Here is a 6,563-nt window from a genome sequence, read left to right as displayed (position 1 = left end):
GAAGTAGGGATTGCAGAACAAAAGTTGAAATGAATCTGGTTTTTATTGCTCTTTTGTGTCAGTGTAATGGATTTATGCATCTTCAGGTTCTTTTGATGTTCTCAAACCTGATCTTCTGCAGAGTGCAGTTCTTCATTTTCCCAATCCCTGTTCTCACCTTCTGTGACTTGGGCAGTGAGGCTGGAGCATTTGCTGGTGAAGACTGAGGCAAAAAAATCAAGTACCTCAGCTTATGTCCTACATAACCAGGTCTTCCAAATCCCTCCTGAAAGGAGCCATGTTCCCTAATCTTTTACTGCTAATGTACCTAAAGAAGATTTTTGTTACTCTTGATGTTCTTGACCAGATTTACTTCTGTCAATGCTTTAGCCTTCCTAACCATCTCCCTGCTTTTATGTTCTGGAACTTGGACAGTGTGGCTGGAGTATTTGCCACTGAAGAGAACAGGCTGGGCATCAGACAGTGGATGCTGAGGCTCTGTACTGTGTATCATTTGTTCCTCTTCTTTCCTCTCTCTGTTTCATAATACTAATAATAACAACAACAGCAATAATTTCATCTCCCTGGCTGTTTGGACAGTTTCTCTGTATTACTCCTAAGCTACCTTTCCCTCTTCCCATGTTCTGTAAGCTACCTGTTTCTGTTTTAAATTTGTCCTGGGGCTCCTTGTTCATCCATACATGTCTCCTGACTCTTCTCCAGTTTCCTCTTTGTTGGGATGCATTAGTCTTGAGCCTTGAGGAAACAATCCTTGAATGTCATCCAGCCCTCTATGCTCAGGGCCCTGTCCCATGGTATTCTACCAGATAGATCCTCCAAGAGGCCAAATTCCCCTCTCCTGAAGTCCAGCGCAGTTATCTTGCTTTCCACTCTCCTTGTTGCCCCAAGGATCTCAGTCTCCACTGTTTCATGGTCACTGCAGCCTGCCTTTGGGCTCCACATTCCCCATCAGCTCCTTGTTGCTGAGATTATTCTTCCTAGCGCCTTTCCTCTTCGGCTCCTTTATCAGTTGGAGAGGGCAAATGTCATCAGTGAACCTCCTGGAATACATGTGCTCTGCTGTCCTTAGCCTCCAACAGGCTGTCACAACCAGAAGTGTGTGTGAGGTTTCTTGTAAATTCTTGTCTGTCTCAACAAGGTCTACGTGTCTATACAGTAGCCTTAATTCCAGAAATTAACCTACTATTTAGCTGTAAAAAGTTGGCTAACAAGCTCTCCAACTTCTACAACAAACTTTCAGACTAGCTCCCAAATCTCACAGTTAACTTCATGTGTTGAGTAAGTGGTAGAATATGATTGCTGGGGTAAAACAGGAGAGAAAAAGGTGGAAAAGAGAAAGAAAAATGTCAGTCTTTAGATCCTGCATTGGTCCTGCTGCTATGGATAGTCTGGATCTGGGGTCGACAGGGAGAATGCGGGAGACCAATCCCCTTCCGTTTATGGTTTACCTGGTATATGCCTCTCATGTAAAATAGATTTTTTGGTGCCATTCGTGCTGTATTGTTCGCAAGTGTGTAGTCAATTATTTAGAGCCCTCCAGGAAGTGAGGGAATTAATGGGCTGTGGTGTCCTGGAACCCCTTTTAGTGAGGTGTCTGGAACTTGACCCTTGACACAGGTGCACTAAGCATGAGTCTTGAGGCAGACTTACAAGCTTAACAACTTGGCAAGGAAAAGGAAGTTGGCTCAGAACAGGACTGCCCCACCTCTGCAGGACCCTCTCAAGCCAATCAACACTTCCCTATTGCAGTGGTTGGAATCGCCTATGAGGACCAGGGCTTGTGAATGTGAGGCTTTTCTTCTCTGCTTGTGGAGGGCTTCATTGGTCTTTCTGGTAAGGTGATCTGTAGCAGGCCTCTACCTGTGCTTGCCCTCCCTTTAATCCTCACCAAAAGCTCTAAGTTAGCTCCTTGTCCATTCCAGGTGGAGCTCCATGCACTCCAGGTGGTCACTGACAGAGAGGTTGACACCTCTTCCTCATCTCCCCTTCCTGTCCTTCCTGAAGAGACTGTATCCTTCCATTCCAACTCTCCAGTCGTAGGAGTTGTCACCATGTTTCATGATGCCAGTAAGAGCGTAGATGTGCAGGCATGCATATGTCTCTACTTTATTCCCTGTGCTGGATGTGTTAGGATAGATGCATCTAAGTTGGGTCCCCCAGAAAATTATCTTCTCTCTGGAGTGGCTAGAATCCATTTGTGCTGCCCCTCCAGGTGTTCTCCTGCTGACCTGCAATCCCTCTCCAGACTCTGGGTGTCTCTTGCTGGCTCTGGCACCTAACTGATAGAAATAACTGACTTAACTGACTAGTAACTCACCTAAATAACTCAGCTAACTGACTTGTGGGATGGCAAGTCATCCCACACCTCTTCCTATTAAATACGATGATACCTCCCTCTTCCCAAGCATAAATTGTTTAAAGGTGTATCAATGACTGTTAACCCTTTACCAAAGACCCTTTTTTCCTTTTGAGAGAGGTGATGCTTCTGATCCCATCTGATACCAGCGAGAATGGTGCTATCGTAGCTATCCCACTGTCCAACAACCCTAAATTTGGGCAGTGACTTGAGCCTCAGAGCCCAGGTTAATAGACTCCATCTGTTTGTTTCTTTGAATCACTACTTGCACATGGAATAATGGAGGAAAAAATAACCTGTGCCCCTGACTCCCTCACCAGTTGTCCCAAGGCTTTGAAGTCTCTTGATGGCCTTTGGACTGACTACATGTTGTGAGTTCATCACCACTCTCATGGAGGATCAGCAGTGGGTAGTAGTCTGAGCACTGAACCGGGCTGGGAAATTTCCTGGTGACCTCCTTTAACCTTGACCCCAGGGGTGCAGTAAACTTCCTTGAGGGGAATATTCTTACAAGCGTATTGGACAGGAATCATCTACCACTACCATTATTTTCTTTCTCATGGAACTGAGTGAAAGTTCATGCTGATCATGTCCAACAGCTGTAGGCCTGTCCAGCCTCTCCCTGGAGAGGGACCTTCATCCTCATCATCTGTTGCATGACCTTCCTTACCTGTAACTATTGTACAGAGAGGAACCTAAAGAGAGGGTGAGATGGGCAAGGATGCGTCTTGGCCTGTTGTCCCAAGCAAGTTCTTGCCTCTGTTCATAGTTTCATTCTGATCTTCAGGCAGAGGGAGGTTACAGGACCATTGGATAAGGATGGATGGAGAGAAAGTAGTTTCTGTAGAATAGCCTCTACTTTTTTACAGTTATTTTCACAGTGATTATTAGGATCTCCAAAGAAATGAATTTAACTTAAGTGTGCCTTACTGGGACCTTGAATTAAAAAAAAAGTTCAGACTCCCTCATCATTCAGTACGCAGATCTATTTGAGAATACATTCCGTGACATCCAAAAAGTCTGTCAGATGGAAGGGCAAGGGTGATGTGGGGAAGAGAACAGTTTTTACCAAGACACTAAGAATCTAACTAGCACAAATACTTTCTCAAGACATCATTCAGCTCACCCTTTTTAAGCATTTCAGTTGCCTGTTACAAACTAAGAGACAATACATTTGAAGTAAAATCTCATTGCAATTCAACAGGAGATGTAAGTTTGACCTAAATTCTATACCGAGCCTTTAGCTAAGCTCACTTCTTGAAGTAGAATCAATATTTATCAGTACCTACTGTCAACTAAACTGGCTTTCTAGTGGTAAAAACAGCTGGTTTTTAATAGAAGTTTTAGTTTTGTCTGAAAATATAGCAAGCAGAACACGCTTTATAGACAGGAGAGACTTCTTATTTCATCTTTAATGATGAAAGAAAACCCACACTTGGTGGTTTAAGATTGTGTTACAGTGTTTCTCTGTTCACCCCTCCCCACTTCTCCGTCTCGCCCCTTTATCCATCTCTCTTGAAAATTCTGTCTTCAGCGTTGCCATCTACCTCTTCTTTCAGATGAGCACTTAGATAACTTGTACTTGAAAACTGCAAGTACATGTGAAATCTTGCATTTTGGACCAGAAGGGCATGCGTGCCTGAAGGCTGTCTCTTCACTTTCTTGCTTTCTTCTTTTCCTCTGCTGTGGATCAAGTGACCTGACAGGATTGTCTGCAAAACTACCTTGCCTGATCATCAAACTCCTGCTAGAAAATGTAACTGATGCCAAAACAAAGAAATCTGAAAGTTATGATGATCTGAACTGACAGATATCATTTAAAAGACTCAGAATGCGTACATTCAGTATTGGGAGTATGACTGCTAAATGGCTGGTTTTGTAAAGGATGTGGTCTGCCTAATTTTCTTCTTGGTTCAGTGACTGGATATACTGGGTTGACCCTGGCTGGATGCTAGGCACCCACAAAAGCTACTGTATCCCTCCCCTCTGCAGCTGAACAGGGGCAAGAAAATATAAAAAATGGTTAATGGATTGAGATAAGAACTGGGAGACATTGCTCATCAAATACTATCATGGGAAAAACTGGCTGGAACGAGATATATTAGTTGAATGTATTAGTAACAAAATCAGAGCAGGATAATGGGGAGTAAAGCCAGGCTTTAAAACACCTTCCCCTACTCCTCCCCTCCTTTCTAGCTCTACCTCCTATCCCCATCAGTGCAGGGAGACAGGGAATAGGGGTTATGGTCAGTTCATCACAAGTTTTTTCTGCCAAGGGAGATTTATTCCCCTTGGCAGAAAAAGAAAAAACTTGCTTAGGGAGAGTTATTTCCCTGCTCCAGCAGGGGTTCCTTCCCATGGGAGACAGTTCTCCAAGAACTTCTCCAACATCTCAGTCTATCTCATGGGCAACAGTTCTCTACAAACTGCTGCCATGTGAGTCACTGTTCATGGGGCGCAGTCCTTCATGGACAGGTTGCTCTAGTGTGGGTCTCCTGCAGCGTCACATCCTACAGGAAACCTGCTCCAGCGTGGGCTCCTCTCTCCACAGGTGTGTAGGTCCCTGCTAGGACCCTGCTCCAGCACAGGTTTCTCACAGGGTGACAGTCTCCTCTCAGACATACACCTACTCCAGCCTGGGGCTCCTCCACCAGCTGCAGGTGGATCTCTCCATCCCCATGGACATCCATGGGCTGCAGCACACAGCTGCCTTGCCATGGGCCACACCAGGGGCTGCAGGGGAGTCTCATCTCTGGTGCATGAAACACCTCCTCCCTCTCTTTCTGCACTGACCTTGGTGACTGCAGAGTTGTTCCTCTCATGTGTTCTCATCCTGTTCTTTTCTGGCTGCAGTTTCATCTGTGGAATCATGTTTTTTCCCCCCTTCTTAAATTCTGTTATCACAGGAGTGTTGTCACTATTTCTGATTAGCCCAGCTTTGGCCAGCAATCCCCATCTGTCTGGGAGCCAGCTGGGATTGGTTCTACAGGGGGTGGAGGAGGTTTCCAGTAGCTTCTCGCAGAAGCCATTCCTGTAGCCACCCCCTTTCCCCAACAGCACAACCTGGCATAATAAAATAAATATTATTGATAAAAACCCCAAAACACTTATCAATTTATAGTTGAGGTGGCAGGCAGCTTTCCCTCTAAGAAAAATTGCACAGTTTGGGATAGGTTGCATTTCACTTTTATTTCCTCACTTAGCACTGAAAAATGTTTGTGCTTTATGCTGTAGTAGGTACAGTATTTACACAGCATGTTACTAACTGTGCTTAGCATAAATTTATGAGGATGTATAGTGCATGTACCTTGCACAGATAATTTGTGCTTAGAGACAGACAGCAATTTCCAACTCCAGGTGTTTCCTCCTCAGTTTTTGCTGCATTTACTAAAGACATTTCAAAATACACACACAGTGTGTATGTGCTAAATATTAATAGCCTGTCCAACTAACCTGAATGAAACATCCCTAGAATAGTGATGTTAGTTTAAAACCTACAACAACAAAACCAAAAAAAATATATATACCCTCACAACAACAACAAAAAAATTAAATTAAACCAAAATCAAGGAAATTAAATGTTGTAGAATTGTGTTTGGGTAGGGATTGTTCTGCTACCTTTTTCTTCCAATGCACACATGCACAGCTTGATTAAAATCTGAGAGTAGTTTTAAGTTGTTAGTTTTGCAGGAATTCACATCTTAATCTATTAATTTGTAATGCACAGAATATAACTGAACAGAAATAATGCTTTGTTGTCTTTTCAGAATAGCAGGTAACAGACAACTGATTAGGTTGATAACAACTTTCTTTGCAGTATTTTTTAAGTAAAAGCAAAATGTGAACATAGTAAAAGGGTAAGGGAAGGAAATATTCCCAACATAGAAGCAAATACTAAGAAAAATACCCTGACCTAATTTGAAGAAGCATGAACTGCCTGTAAGTACAACCTTTGTTTAGAAGCCTTCCAAAATCCAAGTTGCTTACATAAAACTCTCTGAAAGAGAATTATTTTTTAACTGTTGAGTACAATTTTTTGTTAGTGGTGAAAGTGGTGAAGCCACTTTGAGAGTATTCTATAAATGTGGACAAGCAGATCTGAAAATCAGTCTGGCCTTCTTAGAACTCACACTTAAAAATGTCCCTTTGAAAAAAAAATATTTGAAGGTCTGATCATATCTGCGCGTGAGAGGATGCAGCTGCTGTA

The sequence above is a fragment of the Zonotrichia leucophrys genome, chromosome Z (assembly GCF_028769735.1).
Source record: "Zonotrichia leucophrys gambelii isolate GWCS_2022_RI chromosome Z, RI_Zleu_2.0, whole genome shotgun sequence".
In the NCBI taxonomy this organism is placed as follows: Eukaryota; Metazoa; Chordata; class Aves; order Passeriformes; family Passerellidae; genus Zonotrichia; species Zonotrichia leucophrys.
The sequence above is the reverse complement of the archived record's forward strand: the minus strand, read 5'-3'. Positions refer to the sequence as shown.